Here is an 18,717-nt window from a genome sequence, read left to right on the forward strand (position 1 = left end):
ATGGAAGTTTGCATTTTGTAAAAAAGAGAAAACCCAGCAAGCCCAATCAGTGTTTCTTTCTATTATGTCTCTGAGCAAAAACCTCGCCTCTACCCATTCTCCCTTGTTGCTCCTGCTTATCATAATATGCACATTTTGTTCATCAAATTTACATTTCAAAATTTCCATATTGCTGCCATACATTAATTATTAATCTTTCACCAATCCTTCTGTAGAAGCATTTTAAACTTTGATTTCACTATCCAATCTGAGGAAAATAAGCTTTAATCATGACCCCTTTCTATACGATGCTTTCCTTTCCTCATCCTATGAAGAATTTACCTTATACATGTGCCAGACAAGTATTTAGAAAAGTCTCATAGATTTTTAAAAGCAGACTAAAAAATGTTTGAGATTAAGAATAACTCTTGTTTTCCAGAGCCATTGAAAGCTCTTTTGAACAGTTCTGGGTTATATTACGAACAAGGATTTTACTTAGATTTAATTAGGATTAGGGTAGTAGAAAATTAACCAATTTTTATTTTTAGTCCATTGAACACCTGGCTGCTTATTCAAGCCAACCCAAACTGATGGTCAGACCAATTGTAAGTGTGAACCCTACTTTTATTGGAGCCTTCCCTCTGCTTGTAACCCTTGAGGTTGCCTTAGTGTTTTTCATAGACTTCATTTCATATTTAATTGAAAAAAATAGATCAAAATTATCATTTCAAGTTATATTCCAACATGACTTCATGGTTATAGTATTTTTCTAATTTATTTCTGTCTCTAAAATCATCTTACTACTTATAATAGCTATTTTTAATATTTTATGTAGGTTATGTACCTCTTTAAGAATTTGATAAAAGCTAGAAGGAGGAAATGTATGTATGCTTTCTTCATACTATTTCAGGGAGTTCAGGGGGCCCCAAAAGATTACATGAGATCTTTTAAGGTTCTTGGATTTTAGAACAAGAATTTGTGATAGTGATACAGAAGTTCCTGAATTTTACTGTCCTCTTTCTGGCCTCTATTCCCATGAATCCCAGCTGCAGCCTGTGTTGTGTTTAGTATCACATATAAATGGTCCCAAAATAAAATCCATGTTAGTTCCTTAGTTTAGTGGCTATGCAGAATTTTGGATGTCAACTCTTACTGCTTGATGTTGCAGCTGAATTTACCAGGTGCTATATTCCACTGTAGTCCTCCTGATTTCACCCTTGCTGTTAAGCAGTGTTTGATTTTGCAAAATACAGGAAGGGCCTCAGCTGATGGGAGAAAAAACACAAGACTAGGAGACAGGTGAGATGGCTCTTGCATGTTGTTCTTGCTACGACATAATTGTGTGATCTTGAATAAGTTGCTTCATCTCTCTGGGCTTCAGTTTCCTAATAATAATATTAGTTACTCAGTCCATGCTATGTGCTAGCTTAGTACTTAATATACATCCTCTCACTTACTCCTTATAATTACCCTAAGAGATAACTTCTGTGGCCTCAGATAAGATTCAGAGAGGTGAAGTGGGCAGAACCAGGATTCGAACTGAGATGAGTTCGATTGAAGAGTCCAAGCTTAGTTACTTTCTTACTCTCTGTTCTACACAGCTCACTGTGTAAAATGAGGCAGTGGGACTCTAAGCCAACTTGAATGTTCCACAAGTCTATAAGAAGTCACTGGGAGCCATTGGATCAGTAAGTATTTTATTCCCCCCCGCTTTTTTTTAGATATAAGAAACAACTTTATTGAGGTGTATTTGACAAACAAAAAACTGCCCATATATAAAGTATATCTTTTGGTGAGTTTTGACCTATGTACATACCCGTGAAACCATCATCACAATAAAGATGATGAGCATACCCATCGCTTCATAAAGTATTCTTTTGCCCCTTCTATTAGTTCCCTGCGCCTCCTCCAAAGCTACTTTCTGTCATGTACTTTCTGTCACTATAGATTAACTTATATTTTCTTGATTTAGAAATAAATAAATCAGTGGTGGTATCTCATAATTTAATTTTCCTTTCCCCAATGAGTAATGATGTTTGGCTTTTCATATTTGATGTCTTCATGTGCTTATTCACCATCCTTGGAGAAATGTCTGTTTAAATCTTTTGCCCATTTTTAAATTGATCTGTTTATCAGATTATGAGAGGTCTATATATTCAGAATATAAGTCATTTATTAGATAAAGGACTTTAAAAGGTTTCTCATAGTCTGTGGCTCAAAGAGTTTTTTGCACGGCAGAAGTTTTTAACTTTGATAAAGTCCAATTTATTGATTTGTTCTTTTATGGATCATGTTATAGTTGTATCTAAGCATTCTTTGACTAACTCACGGTCACAAAGATTTTCTTCTAGAAGTTTTCTAGTTTTCATAGATCATTTAGGTTTATGATCCATTTTGAGTGAATTTTCTATATGGTATGAGGTATGGATCAAATTTCTTTTTTTGCAAATGAATATCTAATTTTTCCAACAATGTTTGTTGAAGAGTCTATTATTTCTTTACTGAATTGTCTTTGCACATCTTTCAAAAATTAGTTGTAATTGTATGTGTAGAGATCATTTCTGGATCTTATTTTATTTCATTAATTTGTCTACTTTGGTATCAATACCAAACTGTCTTGATTACTATAGCTATAAAATAACTCTTGAGATGAGGTGGTGTTAGTATGCTAATTTTTCCTTATTCAAAATTATTTTGGGTATTTTTAGGCTTATTAAATTTCCATATGAATTCTTTGTTTGAAATCTACTTTGTCTGATATTTATGTACTCACTCATTTTTATTTTAGTGTTAACATAGTATATCATTTTAAGTTCTTAACTTTGAACCTATTTATACAATAATAGGAAAAGTATATTTATTATAGGCAGTGTATAGTTGAGGACTGCCTTTTTATCCAATTTGAGAACTCAACAAATATATACATATTTACATTGTGTAAATGGACTAAGCACCTCAATCGAAATTTTAATTTTTGCATATGAATGTGGGTGCTTAGACCATTTACACGTAATGTGGATATTTGTGTATTTAGATTTAACTTTATCACTTTGCCATTTGTTTTCTATTTGTCCTGTCTGTTCCTTGTTTCCTTCCTCTCCTTTATCTCTCTTCTTTTGGATTAACTGAATCTTTTTATCATTCCATTTTATCTTGTTTGTTGGCTTATTAGATTAACTATTTTAGTTCTCAATTTAGGGTTCATAGTATACATCTTTAACCTATAATATGCCTACCTTCAAGCCATATTGTATCACCGCAGGTATAGTAATAAACACGTTATGATAATTCCATTTTCTCCCTATAGATTTTTGTGCTATTGCTATATATTTTACACACACACACACACACACACACACACACAAAATGTATACTCCATGGTTGTTATTTTGGTTTAAACAATCAGCTATGTTTGAAAGAGATTAAGTAATAAGAGACAAACGTATTTATCCATGGTATTAAAATTTCCTCTGCCCTTCATTTCTTTATGTCATCCCTATTTTCATCTGGTATCATTTCTCTTCTCTTTGAAGGATTTACTTTACATTTTTTTTTGTCAATGAGAAATTGGTTCTCATCTTTATCTTTGTTCCCCTGTATATAACATGTATTTTTCTCTGGCTGCGTTCAAGGTTTTCTCTTTATCACTATTTTTGAGCAACTTGGCGATAATGTGTATTGGTATAGATTTCTTGAATGTTTCTTAGGCTTGGGGTTCTGTGAGTTTCCTTTATTGTGAGATTATTGTTTTTAATCAAATTTGGAAAAATTTTGGCCAGTATTTTAATTTGTTTTTATGTCTTCCCTTTTAATTATATGCTTAAAGTTGTTCCACACTTAGCTGATGCTCTCTTCATTGTTTTGGCTCTGTTTTCTGTCTGCATTTCATTTTAGATATGTTTTAAATTATGATTTCATTTTGGATAGTTTTTATTACCATTCCTTCAAGCTCAACAATCTTTTATTCTGAAATGTATAATTTAAGACTATATCCAATGCATTTTTTATTGAACACATTGTGATTTTTATTCTACAAGGTGATTTAGGTCTCTCTATTTCTAATGCCTTTGTATATTAATTCTAACATCTATGTTGGATTTATGGGTTTTTCCCCTCATTATGAGTCATATTTTTCTCCTTCTTTGCATGTTGGGTGCTTTTTGATTGGATGGCAGACCTTGTAAATTTTAGCTTATTAGGTGCTAGATATTTTTCTATTTCTGAAAATAGTCTGACGTATATTCTGGGATGCAGTTATATTATGTGAAACAGCTAGATCCTTTTGGGACTTTCTTTTTATTTGCCGGTTGGGTCTGGAGCAGTGCTTGGTCTAGGGCCAATTATTCTTCACTACTAAGGCAAGACCTTTTTATGTACTCTACCAAATGCGCTGTGAACTGTGAGGTTTTCCAGACTGGATGTGGGAACAGGCACTATTCCTGGCCCTGTGTGAGCTCTGGACACTATTAACTGTAATCCTATCACATGATTATTTCCTAGACGGCATGTAGTTTTCTTGTGCACATTCATGGATAGTTACTCACTGTATTCTCAAGGGAACACCCTCCTGCAAATCTTGGAAGCTCTTTCTCTGTTTTTATTTAGAAGCTGTATTTATGCAGTACAGTGGGACAAGAAAGATGTATATGCTTTCTTAGATGGAGAGGAGACTGCAGAGTATCTAGGCAGGAGAGTTCCCAGAACACATGATACAGTAGCCAATAAGAACCACCTAAAAGAAACCCTCCTGGAGACAGTGAGAAGACTCATGCAGTTCAAACTGAAGTTCCTTGTGGTGTGAAAGAGTGTGGTGGTTATGGGAAGGTAAGCTAATGCCTCTTATGAGGGCATTTGACCCAAAGCAATGAAGGCTGGAGCCAAGCATATCTCTTTAACTAATATGTCTCAAGGGTCTAACTGTGTTAAAGTGCTGGACAGTAGGTAAACATAGACATCTGAGTTTCTGTCCCAAGGAGCTCCTCTCATCTTTAGTGCAGGCAATACAGTTGGAGCAAAGCACAGATTCAAGAGTTTTAACTTTATTCCTTAGAGAATAGGAATCTACTGACTACTTTTGCAAAAAGGCCTGATGAAATGCAGGTCATGGTTTAGGAAGAATTTGGCAGTTGCATGTTATGTGTACAGGACAGGGAAAAGCCTAGAGAAATCAGCAAGGAGAACATTTCAGAGTTCAATGTAAAAAGCTTGGATAGAGGCAGTGGGAATGGGTAAGGAAGGGGCAAGTAATAAGAAAAATGAGTGAACTGAATATGAAAAAAGACTTTATATGCAAGGTAAAGACAGGAAGCAATCAAGGATGACTTGAAGGCTTTGAGGAGACTTGATTGATAGAATGCTGGTACCAGGAATAGAAATAGTGATGACAGAGAGGAGCTTGTTTCAAAGTAAAGATGACAAATTTATTTTTAGGTGTTTGATTTTTGAGGTGACAGTGGTATACCAAAGTAGATATGTACAGCTGTTGGTTGAAAATATGGTACTTTAAGCAAAGTTCAGGGCTTAGGATATGGATTTGAAGGTCACCTAATGAAATTAAAGTTTAATTCATTCGTTTATCAACTGATTGATATGAACGGTTTATTAGATGCTGAGCTCAGTTCTAGGATGCAAAGACACAGAAGTTCAGCCTCTATCCTTGAGGAGCAGGTAAACAGGTGATGTAATACAGTCTGGTGAGGGCTGTGCCTGTGGTAGAATGGCAGCACAATGGGTTGACAGCCAGCACAGAGTAGAGAGTGCTGGGAAAGCTTCCTGGAGGAGGTGTCACCTGAGCTGTGTTTTAGAACAAGTAGGGGTTAATCAAGCAGAGAAACAGGTACAGGGTATTACAGACAGAGTGGACAGCATGTGAAAAGGTACAGAAGCAAGGGAGAGCATGGCATTTTTGGGATCTTGTTGGAGTACATGCATGTGTGAGAGAGAGAAAAGATAACGCTGCAGGGGGAGGCAGGAGTTGAGTTTTGAATGGCCTTGTAGGACACTTGGTGACTTTGGGCTGCCATGTAGTACATACACATGGAGATGCCCAAAGCCAATGGACTCTATCCTGTGGATAATAGGTTTTCTGACCAATTGTGATCAGATTAGAAATTTAGAAAGACTGCTTCGGCAGTGGTGTGATGCAGTGATTGGAAGGGCTAAAAGCTGAATTCAGGGGCACTAGATATAATATTACTTTAGTTATGAAGTTGAAATGAAGAGGGTCTGAATGAAGGCAGTGTCAATGGGAAAGGAGAAAAAAGGATAATTAAAAAGAATAAAGAATTTTAATAGGCAGAATTTTATGACAGATTGAACATAAGAGAGAATTTGGTGTTTATTAGCTTACAAGTGTTGTTTGAGTCATTCAAAAGAAATAACTGTTCCAAGGAGCATAGTGATAAAAATAAATGGAGTCAGGCCTGGTGCGATGGCTCACACCTGTAATCCCAGCACTTTGGGAGGCCGAGACTGGTGGATCATGAGGTCAGGAGATCGAGACCATCCTGGCCAACATTGTGAAACCCTGTGTCTACTAAAATTTAAAAAAAAAAAAAAAATTAGCTGGGTGTGGTTGCGTGCTCCTACAGCCCCAGCCTATTGGGAGACTGAGGCAGGAAATCGCTTGAACCTGGAAGGTAGAGGTTGCAGTGAGCCAAGATTGCGCCATTGCATTCCAGCCTGGTGACAGAGTGAGACTCCATCTCAAAAATAAGATAAAATAAATAAATAAATAAATAAATGAAGTCTATTTAAGTGGAAACCTCAGATATCCAGAATTCTGAGATTTCTGCGGCTAGATGGGTTTCTGAGGAAGATGATGTGAAGAAAGATATGAATATGGGGAAATGGAATTAAATGGACATTGGCATTTAAGAGGACAGGAAGAGGACAGGAATTAGCAGGGGGAATAATAGAAAGAAAAAAAGAGGGCATAATGTCATAGAGGCTCACCAAGAGTCTCAGTAGAGAAAGCCTGGTTAGCAGTGCTGTCAAGGATAATTGAATGGATAGCACCTTTGAGGCATTAGAAGGTCCCAGGTGACTGCGAACAAAGGTGTTTTAGTAGAATGTGAGATAGCAAGCCTAGTAACCCAGAGTGGGTCTGAGATGTTGAGGAAGTGGATTTTGTAAAGTGTAGGAGAGACCGGTGTCATGATGCTGAGCCTCCAGTGTGCCTAGTCACCTGAGATATAGCAGAATCTCACATTGTGAATTTAGTTCTGATAGTGAGAAATAGAGGAAATCTGAAATAAAACCACCTATGAATACTAGAGTAGAACATGAGCATAATGGCATTTTCTGCAATATTAAGCATATATACCAAAAACATTTTAGGGAAAACAGTCATAAAAGATAAGAATAAACACCCTCAAGGAACTGAATAGAGTTTAAATATGAACTTGCATCATCAATCTTATTTTCTTAACTATGATAGTCCATAGTTCTCTTTCTTTTGATACTGCTTTTTATCATTTCATGGTCTTATGACAGAAACTTTCCTAAGCTGAAAAATCCCCTCTGTGCTTTTTATCATATTAGTTGATTTCCTGACTTGTTGTGAAGGGTCTTCCTTCTATGTAAAGCAGCAGATCAGAGGCAGGTGAAAGGCAGGTGGGATGGGAGGCCAAAGAGTCAAAGCTGTGTTTCCACATTGTAGCTGGGGATGCTTAGCAGACACCCAGACTAGGCCAGCTCAAACACTCGATGAATCTCTTTCTGACCACATGTAGGTCAACAACCTTCCTGTTCTGTAATCTTCTTTCATGTAGATTTCCTTTTTCTTAAATTTTACTTTTTTCCCCTCTTCCAGAGTCATACCTTGAGATTTTTAGTGATGCGAATAGGCCGATATAAAAAATTTTGGCTATAGACCGTTTTGCAGTTTATTCCTTTTACATACTTGATCTCATTTGATCCTCAAAAAAGGTTCTGTAAAGAAATCACTTCATATTGCATAATAAATGGAAAATACACTAAGATTAAAAAAACAAATAAACAAACTGTTTTTGGCATTTATCAAGACTGTTTAGTAAGAAATACCTGACCCAAGTGCATTGTCTGAATCTAATGTTGGACTGGCAGTGGAGATAGGAAAGAGCACATGAAAATCTTTATACCACATAATCTTGAGAAATTATTTGGGAGTATCCAGGCTCTGTAGCAAGAGATAGACATAGTATTAATTGTTCTTAAGAAATTTTTACATTATAAAAATATTTAAGTACTTATAAAATTAAAGAAAAAACAAAGCCAATATTTTAAAAGTTAATTTCTCTCACTTTGGTTTTTGGTTTAGAATTTAATGTTTTAGTGGTGCTGGAAAGTTGAGATACATAGTCTTTCTCAGTTCTCCTTATAATGAAGACTAAATTTTCAGACAAAAAATAAATCAGGATATGTGCCTGGCAAGAACAGATACTTATGGGAAGTGTGGAACAGCTATTTGAAAGCACATTTAGAACCTGACTAGAAGTGAATGAAATCCATGACTGAGAGACCAAACTTTTCTCCTTGGAGAGAATGAACATGATGGGACCTAGGGTCTTGCTGATATGTTGTTAATTAAAAGGAATTCTACCGAAGGGGTAGAGTGGCTTAGAGAATGGTGCTAAATCAGAAAAAAATAGAATCAATACGTTACGAGTCACTAGAAATTATTAACCAGCAGGAAACAAGGCAAAACAAAAGAAAAGTTAAGATTCATTGCTGAATGACATTTTTGTTCCATCATCAATATATATATATTTAAAAAATCATCAAATCATTAGTTTGTCACTGGTAATTTTAGTCTCTACTCAATTGAGATAACTCTATGTTAAATAAATGGACACATTTTGGGGGCTCCAGTTGTAGTCATAATATGCTAGCAGTTTAAATATAATAGAGTCCCAAATTCCAATCCAATATTTACCTTTTTTTTATATAGATGACTCTGCCTTTTCTTCTTATAGATGAAAAGAAATACGTGAGTTGTTTTTGACACAAATTACAAATGTACATCATAATATTTCTGGGATACGTTTTAGTTTCTGGTTTATGTGCTCTTATAATTAACTAGTTATCTTCAAAAGAAAGAATTCTAGTTCAGGGCTCAAATTAAGAGCAAATAACTATAAACACAGTGCTTGATTCACAAAAATAAACAGCACATATGGGCTTCTGCTGCAGATGTTTTACCCTGGAGTGTGCCCTGATTTCTTTTCAGCTAAATAAGAATAGCACATCACATAGATGTGTAATAACATACGAATGTCAGTTATATTAAAATGCACCCCATGTGCAAGTAAGACAAGAACATTTGCAAGTAGATTTCATTAACCTCTGAAACTACGAAGTATTGGTCATATTATTTTTTGCTTTACAGAGGGTAAACTCTCCCAAACCTGCTAGTACTCTTTCTCTCCTATCACTCAGTCCTCAGGGTGCTTTGTGTCTGTGCACTTGTGCAGAGTACTGTACACATGAATATGACCTCTTCATAGGAAAGTCAAAGAATGGACATTTTATCGAGCATTTATATGTGCTATGCTCATTTATCTATATTCAGTTACTATTTATAAATAGTTTAAGAAAACCCCCAAGCCCCAATATTTGTCATTTATGAATAGGCAACTCTGCTTTTTCTTTTTCTTTTTCTTTCTTTCTTTTTTCTTTTATTTTGAGATGCAGTCTTGCTCTGTCACTAGGCTAGAGTGCAGGGGCTTGATCTCCGCTCACTGCAACCTCTGCCTCCCGGGTTCAGGTAATTCTCCTGCCTCAGCCTCCCGAGTAGCTGGGTCTACAGGTGCGTACCACCATGCCCAGCTAATTTTTGTATTTTTAGTAGAGACAGAGTTTCACCATGTTGGCCAGGATGGTCTCGAGCTCCTGACCTTGTGATCTACCTGCCTCGGCTTCCCAAAGTGTTGGGATTACAGGCGTGAGCCATCGCGCCCAGCCTCAACCTTTTCTGTAAAAGATATCTAAACATAGTCAGCTGGAGGGTTCATATTTTGATCCTCTGAAAGGGTGGAAATCACCACATGGTGAATGGCTTTCCATCAGTAGGTGTCTTATATGAACTCAGCAGGCACAGCTCTCATGCCATTCCTGATGATGCTGCTGTCAATAAGCAATCATATATTCTAAACTGTGGATGTGAGCAACAGTTGTAAATATTGGATTGAGAACAATCCTGGGGTATCATGAACTCTATTGCCTTGTTTTTCTCAAAATCTTTGATTTACTTTTTGATGTTTTAATATATATCGTTTTCCAGGACACTGGTTTAGACATTGGCTAGAGAAAAAAAAGGGGTGTGTGTGTGTGTGTGTGTGTGTGTGTGTGTGTGTGTGTGTGTATGAGAGAGAGAGAGAGAGAGAGAGAGAATATCAGAGGCTAACTTTAACTTCAGTATTCTGTAATGTCTCCCTTTGGACCTTTATGTTCCTCGCCATAGGGGAGTTCCACAGAGCTCTTTTTGCCAGCCTCCAGTGTAGAACTTAATGTGCTATGAATCCTTATGGAACTGAAAGAAGACTATAGGGAACAATCATTCTGAGTCCAGGTTGGGTCTGGGATCTAGCTCTGATGAAAGGCAGGTGTATTAGTTAACTACTGCTAGGTAACAAACTGCTGTAAAACTTAGTGTAGAACAATGATTTATTATTATCTCTCATGGTACTTTGGAAAGAGCTTTGGGTTCAGGATCTCATGCAGGTCAGATGGAGGCTAGGACTGAGCTTTCTCAAGGCTCTGCACATCCAAGATGGCACTTCCTCTAAGAGCACAGGGACAGCTAGGACTGGCTGGCCGGGCATGTCTCTCTCGTTGTATAGTTTCTCTATCTGGCTAGCTTGTGCTTGTCCTAAGCAGATCATCTCAGAGCAACCAGATATGTGTAGTAGCTGGCTTCCCCTAGAATGAGAATTCTAAGATACCCATGTGGGAGCTGAGAATCTTTTTATGATTTAGTCTCTAAAGTCATGCAACATCACTTCTGCTACTTTGTACTAGTCAAAAGTGAGTGACACAGCTCATCCCAGATTCAAGAGGAGGGGGTTTTAACAAAGATATTAATCAAGTAGGCATGGTCCATGGCAGAGCCAACTTTAGATATTAGCAACTACTGCAGAACAAGGATTTTTTTTTTCATTAAAATTTTAGACTGAACTGTGTTCTTGGCCTTTGCTCAATACCCCCAATGATACTGAAAATAGGGGTTGTGAGTTCGTTCTATGGTCACAAACCACAAACTATCTCTGAAGTATTGTTAAAAAATAATTCAGTGTCAAGGAAAGGTTTGATCCTTTGCTAGAATTCATTATTTTAGAATTGGACAAGACAACCATTAGATTGTGAATAATTAGATGGAAGTGATCTGACAGATGCTTACAGAGAAGACTGCACCTGTGAACAGGTGAATAGTGCCTCCATAGACCTTCACCTGGAAAAATCTCTATTCTCAGAGTCATTATGAACACTATTAATGCTATTAATATTAATAAAGCAAAACAGGATAGAGAGAACTGAGAGGTATTTCTCTGACCTATGGTCTATTGGTAACATCCATTCACATCTCACTGTAGAGGAGTTTGTTTATGAAATTAGGTTGTTGACACCTTGTGCCACCCTCAGTACTCTGAGTGTGTGGAATATCAGACAGATGGGTTATGCATGGAGCAGGGAGAAATGGGTAAAATCAGAACTTTAAGGGGCTGCCCCAGAGATTGTCTTTCCAAAACTACCCTGTCTCTTTTCTTCATAGACTTCCTTCTCACTTCCCCTGCTCTTTTGAAATTTGAATAATAATCATAAAAAAAATGAGTACAACAAAAATAATACACCTAAAGAAGGGGTGACCTCATATATTTACAGTTCCCAGACACCTTAACCCTGGTAAAAATTTATACCAAGATTGTAATTTTAAAAATCAAGCAAACAACTTTGAATGGTCCCAGGAGAGTAGGTAGAATAAAGTTAAACTTAATAAATGCATTGCAGGCTGGACAAGGTGACTCATGCCTGTAATCCCAGCACTTTGGGAGGCTGAGGCGGGCAGATCGTGAGGTCCGAAGTTCGAGACTAGCCTGACCTACATGGTGAAACCCTGTCTCTACTTAAAGAAAGTACAAAAATTAGCTAGGCATGGTGGTGGTGCATGCCTATAATCGCAGCTACTCAGGAGGCTAGGACAGGAGAATTGTCTGAACCTAGGAGGCAGAGGTTGCAGTGAGTCCAGATCGTACCACTGCACTCCGGTCTGGACAGCAGAACAATAAACAGTATTAAAAAAAAATGCATTGCATATCGAGTCTCTTGGGGTCATGGTTTCACAAGTGAAAAATAAGAGAAACAGCAAGAAACAGGGTGGCAGAGGAAATAATAAAGGAATAAGAGAAAGAGGGAGTATCAGGAAGTTGAGAGAAAGCTACAAAGAGTATGCTCTTAGGGAGGAAAATACAATCACGACCAAACATGTTTCTCTGCATTTGACAGTGAACATAAAAGTATATATAAAGTTTACAATAGTAATTTTTTCTGAGAGAGAAGTGGAGAGAAGATGAGAGTGTCAGAAGGGGGATCTTGGGATAAATATCATAGTCACAGTGATTTAGGGAGAGGGTTGAGGACAATTTGTTCTCTTATGGTAGCTTGAAAGCAAAAACCTTATGAATTGGGATCATCCTCACTTTTCTCATGCCAATATTTTTGCTGGTAGGATTGCAAAATTGCTGGTAGGCTCCCACCTCAAGAAAAATTTTTCATCGCAAGAGATTAAACTCCCTATAAGGCTGGGTGCGATGGCTCACACCTATAATCCCAACACTTTGGGAGGCCAAGGCAGGCAGATCATAAGGTCAAAAGATCGAGACCATCCTGGCCAACATGGTGAAACCCCATCTCTACTAAAAATATAAATATTAGCTAGGCATAATGGCACACGCCTGTAGTCCCAGCTACTCGGGAGGCTGAGGCAGGAGAATTAGTTGAACCTGGGAGGTGGAGGTTGCAGTGAGATTGTACCACTGCATTCCAGCCTGGCAACAGAGTGAGAATTCATGTCAGAAAACAAACAAACAAAAACAAAAAACAAGAAAACCTCCCTATAAATTAAGATGTAACCAAGAAAATGAGAAGTTGTGATTCATTGTGTAGCTTTGGAGTCCATTCCTGACTCTGCCTGTGCCAGTGCTGTGACGTAAGCACGTTATTTGTCCTTGTTCAGCTTCAGTTTCCTTATCTATAAAATGGGCACAGCAACAGAACATGCCTTACCTAGTTCCTGTGAATATTAAATGGAATATGTGTGCAAACTCTGGGCACATTAATGTACGACCTCAGCACGTAGTAGCTGGTATTATTACTCCATTGTTGTTAGTAATAATAGCACATTTCAACTTTCTTCTATATTAAGTTCCTCCTCTTCCCTAGAAATGCACTCTCTGACTGTAAAACCAAATGTATTTCTTTGCATGGTACACTGATGCTAATGAAACACTTCCAAGAGGCCACAGATGAAAATGTTTTGGCAGGGATGCAGTATTTACCCAGATATACTGGTTAAGCTGCAAAAGACTTTTCCATTTTTCTGCCCCTCAATTAGCTTTAATTCTTGACTCCACTGCTCCTGATTTTGGAGTGAAAGGGTTTTCGATGGTCCACTGGGCAGCTGGATTAAGCTGTACTTAAGTTACTTATATGCAGAAATAAACTTGTCTTCTTTCCTCTCATCCTTCCTGTACAATGGCACATTCCTACTAATTACATTATTCTCCGTGATTCTCCAGGGTCCTCTGGATAACAAGTAGAAGCAATGTTACAGGACATATGCTTTTACGCTTTATTGGCCACTGTTATCCACGGGCCTGACACTGAAGCTGAACAAACAGTCCAGACCCAAATGTGAAAACCCACCGATCGTCAATTGCGTGAAGTCTGAATTTGATTGGAGTGTCATTTCCCTGCCTTTTCCCCTGTGCTCATAAAGAAGGAACAGCTCTGAAATGCCTAAGAGATGCTGCTTGATTTAAGCCCTGTGAAATTCTAACCAAAAGGTAATAGAAAGGAGAAACCAAGCTTATCAAATTTTCTTTAGGAGCATTGGTCTGTTTCACCTGTGGTAATTGGCCGAGTTCAGGCCTGCACTCCAACAAGCTACAGGAAGTTGCCAGAAAGAACCACCAATAAATAACCCAGTACTTCAGAAAACAACCTTTTATGCTCTCTGATACTGATTTAGATGAAGTCTAAAAAGAGTGTAGACGTACACAGGATGAGTAAGTAAATTGGGGTCACTTTTGGGGAAGTAATAGCTATTGGTTAATTATGAGAAGAATTTTGATAGTGTGAGGTTGTTAATTGGATGTAGGACATTGTATAGAATGAAAGTTGGTTTCTAGTAAAGCAGTTTAATAGAGGAAGAAGCCAACGAGAGAGTTTTATTTTCTCTTTTTCAGACACAGAGAATTTAACCTACTTATTGTAACATTTCGTAAGAAACAAAGAAGAGAAAACAACGACAACAAAAACCCAAGCACCTTACAGGTGTCCTTTTAATTGAATCAGTGCAGTTAATATTGTGACCAAAATTGCTTAGAGTGCAGGGTCCTCTGCTAAAAGGGCACTGCTTAGAACCATCCTCTGGAAAGGTGTCAGGAATGAAACTGTTTATGGCATAAATAGGGAGATGAATCTTAAATAGCTTACTGTGAAAATCTGATATTAAAAATAAGAAAAGTCATCAGAGCATTTCAGGTATATTTGACAGTCATATACCAGCCTGCGTCAGCTTTGCCAAGCCTGCTGTTCACACGCACAGAACAGCCCACTATGGCTCGATGGGTTTTGATGAAATTGAAAATTGGAGACAGAGTTGAGGATAATTCGATTCATAGGAAGGACCAAGAGATCAAAGCCCTTATGTTGTTAGTGGCCGTGAGCAACTTGGCTGCTCTTGGGGGTGGAGCAGAGAGTAAGTGTGAGGAAGACAAGCGCAGGATCATGTCATGGCGGTTTTGTTCACCATGAATCAGGAGCAACCCAGACATTGGCCCTGGTACTTGGACCGTGTCTATTAAAGGGAAAATAATGCTTCTGGATCATCAACTCAATTTTTTTGTTCTTTTAATTTTGTATGAAGTACAAGGCACACTTCACATCAAAGCAAGAAAGAAATTCCAGAAGTGAGTTTCAATTCAATGCTGCAAATATTTATTGAGCACTATTATACAAGACACTGCTTCTGTATCTGGGCATAAGAGATGACAAGTAATAATCAAGAGCAGACCATCCCTTTCCTTCAGGAGGAAAAAAAAATCCAAGTTTCAAGTAACTCATCCCCAGGTATTCTATATGTGAGGCAGTCTTTGTTGCCCTCCTCACTTGAGAAGGTCCCCAAATGAAGCTGTTTCTCTGGCTTTGCATTAATTTAAGCATAGCTGAAATGCCCTTCTGACAGCATTTACTTCCCAGTTGTGTCATTTCCAATTCCAGTAAATATTAGGAGAAAATTATTTCTCTGTATTGCAGAAAACCACACTGGGAGGAAATGGGGGAACCAGAAAAGCAGCAGGCATGTTAGTAGGAGTGCCAGATTCTCCTGCTGTCCCAGGCTAAATCTTGGCAAGGTCTAGGCTCCACAACCAGGAGCTTTGGCTGTTGCCAGCTGCGGTGACACTATAGTTCCTTTGAGGACTGGGAGAACGTGCCCAGGATAACAAGGATGCACATGTAAATAAGAAGCCTCTAGGGTTTATAGGCTTTTGACAGTTCACCAGTGTCCATTTGTTGAATTCCGCATTAGTGAAGCAATAAGGATCGTCTCTGACCTTTTGGTATGAACAAGAAGACCAACTGGGGGCCTGAAAAGTACATAATGACAAACTGGCAATAATATTAACAATAAAACTTTTGACAAATGGACGTTTCTGGGTCTCTCTCTGGCCTGATTCCCATTCCTAGCCTTGGCTCCCTGGGTTGGAAAAGCATGCATCCCAGTTTTCTCTCTCTTGGGAGCCACGTGCTATATGAGCTGTTTTCTCTGGATAGGTTGGCCCGTCTCGTTTCTGGTTCTCTCCACAGCTAGCCTACGGAGTTGCTATAAATCCCCCGGGAAGGCACTGGGCCCAGATCTTTGCTTCTGAGCCCTTTTCAATTGAATGGGGATAATAGTCCTGAGTTGGGAAAATGCGTAAACATTTTAGCATATTTAACACTGAAATCCAGAGAGCACAGAAGACAATGCTTGCAATTCATGAACTATATCACTAATTTGACACTTGATATGTAATACTTTGTGTTATTACTTACCTATCTGGAAATGAATTTTTTTCTTGATTATAAAAAGAGTACAGGCTTACTGAAGAATCTTAGACCATATACACAAAAATAATGAAGGATGAATTCTAGAAATTATACAACAATTTCTATAACAATTTCAATAACACATGATTTTTGTGTATATGGTCTAAGATTTTTCAGTAAGCCTGTATTCTTTTTATAATACAGAGAGGCGAGGAGGTGAGAGACTTGAAAAGGGAGAGGGAGGCAAAAAAGTCCTATTTGCTGATAGGGTATGAAAGGTGAGGGGAATTACAGAAATTCATCCTTCATATATACATACATTATATACACACATATATATACACACATACATACACACATATGTAATAAAGGATGAATTAGAAGTCACTTATAATTTTATTACCTAGAGAAAGCCACTATTAATGTTTTTGCATTTATTTTTCTAGAGTCAACTTTATGTTGATGCACATATATTCGTAAAAAATTTGATTATACTATGCGAACTGTTTAGTAAACTCCTTTATGTTTTCTGTATCAACAAATAAAGATCTTAATTATTTTTTGATGTGGCTTTATAGTATTCCATAATATAGATGACCATAATTAACTCAAGCTATGCATCATTAGTGGGTATTTGGGTTGTTTTTAATTTTTTTTGCTCTTACATAAACACAGCTCCAGGGGATATTCTTATACACACATCTGATATACATATACGTTTTTCCTTTTGATAAACTCCTAGAAGTGTAAATCCTGGGTCTAAGTGTAAAAATCCTGGGTCTAAGTGTAAAGGTAAGCCTTTTTTTTTTTTTTTTTTGAGATAGAATTTCACTCTTACTGCCCAGACTGGAGTGCAATAGCACAATCTTGGCTCATGGCAACCTCCATCTCTGGTGTTCAAGCGATTCTCTTGCCTCAGCCTCCCAAGAAGCTGGGATTACAGGCATGCGCCAGCACGCCAGGCTCATTTTGTATTTTTAGTAGAGATGGGGTTTCACCATGTTGGTCAGGCTGGTTTCAAACTCCTGACCTCAGGTGATCTGCCCACTTCGGCCTCCCAAAGTGTTGGGATTACAGGCATGAGCCACCGCACCCGGCTGTTTGTAAGCCTTTTAAAGGCCTGTAATACATATTATAGTTTCCAGAGAGGTTGTACCAATTTATTCTTCTAGCAGCAGTATATGAATGTCCTTTTATCCAATTCTCACCACAGCTCCTTGAGTGTCCATTTCTCCATTCTGATGAAACTGAAGTATTCACAACATTTTGACTTTTACAAATGAATTGTTTTATTTCACTTTTGTTGATTACAGGTGGCATTGAAGTTTTTGTTATGCATTTATTTATTATTTTACTTGTTCCACTCATTTGCAAATGTCTATTAAATGCCTAAGGTGTGCCAGGCATGTGCAGTGACTGGGGAAGCAGTAGTGAGAAAAAAAGAGTTTCACCTTTGTGGAGTGTAGAGTTTGGGGGAAGACTATTAGTTTCCTAGGGCTGCCAAAATGAAGTAACACAACTGGGTGGCTTAAAACAACAGAAATTTATTGTCTCAGATCTGAAGGCCAGAAGTCTACAATCAAGGTGTTGGCAGGGCCATGCTCCCTCCAAAACTCGCAGGGGAATCTTTCCTTGCCTATTTCTAGTGTCCGTTGCTTTGCCAGCCATCTTTTCATGCCTTGGCTTGTAGATGTGCACTCAAATCTACACTGTGTTCTCCCTCTGTCTCACATGAATGTCTTCTTAATGTCTTAAAAGGACATTAGTCATATTGTATTAGGGCCCCACCCTACTCCAGTATGACTCTATTTTAACCAATGATATCTGCAATGGCCCTGTTTCCAAGTAAGATCAAATTCTGCTGTACTGGGGTTCAGGAATAATGCAACATACTTTTTTTGATGAACACAACTCAACCCATAACAGACACCTAGACATTAATTAAGTAATTAGTCACATAAATAGAAAAATTATTTTTCTATAAATAGATTGGGCATGGTGGCTCACACCTGTAATCTTAGCACTTTGGGAGACCGAGGTGGGTAGATTACCTGAGGTCAGGAGTTTGAGACCAGCTTGACCAATATGGTGAAACCCCATCTCTACTAAAAATATAAAAATTAGCTGGGTGTGGTGGCCTGTGCCCATAGTCCCAGCTACTTGGGAGGCTGAGACAGGAGAATTGCTTGAACCTGGAAGGCAGAAGTTGCAGTGAGCCAAGATCATGCCAATGCATTCCAGCCTGGGCTGGGCGACAGAGAGAGGCACCATCTAAAAAAAAAAAAAGAAAGAAAAATTACATCTTGGCCATTGTCATAGAGTGATAAGGAGGCTATGAGAGAAAGGGTTGAAGGAAAGGGGAAGGTGTGGGGAATGAGCAGCCAGAAGGATCCCAAAGGTGTCTAGAGGGCAGAGAGGGGCAGTTTGGGGACTGAGGACAAGTGTGATCAG

This window comes from Aotus nancymaae, unplaced genomic scaffold (assembly GCF_030222135.1).
Source record: "Aotus nancymaae isolate 86718 unplaced genomic scaffold, 86718_ANA_hifiasm-v0.15.2.pri h1tg000040l, whole genome shotgun sequence".
NCBI lineage: Eukaryota > Metazoa > Chordata > Mammalia > Primates > Aotidae > Aotus > Aotus nancymaae.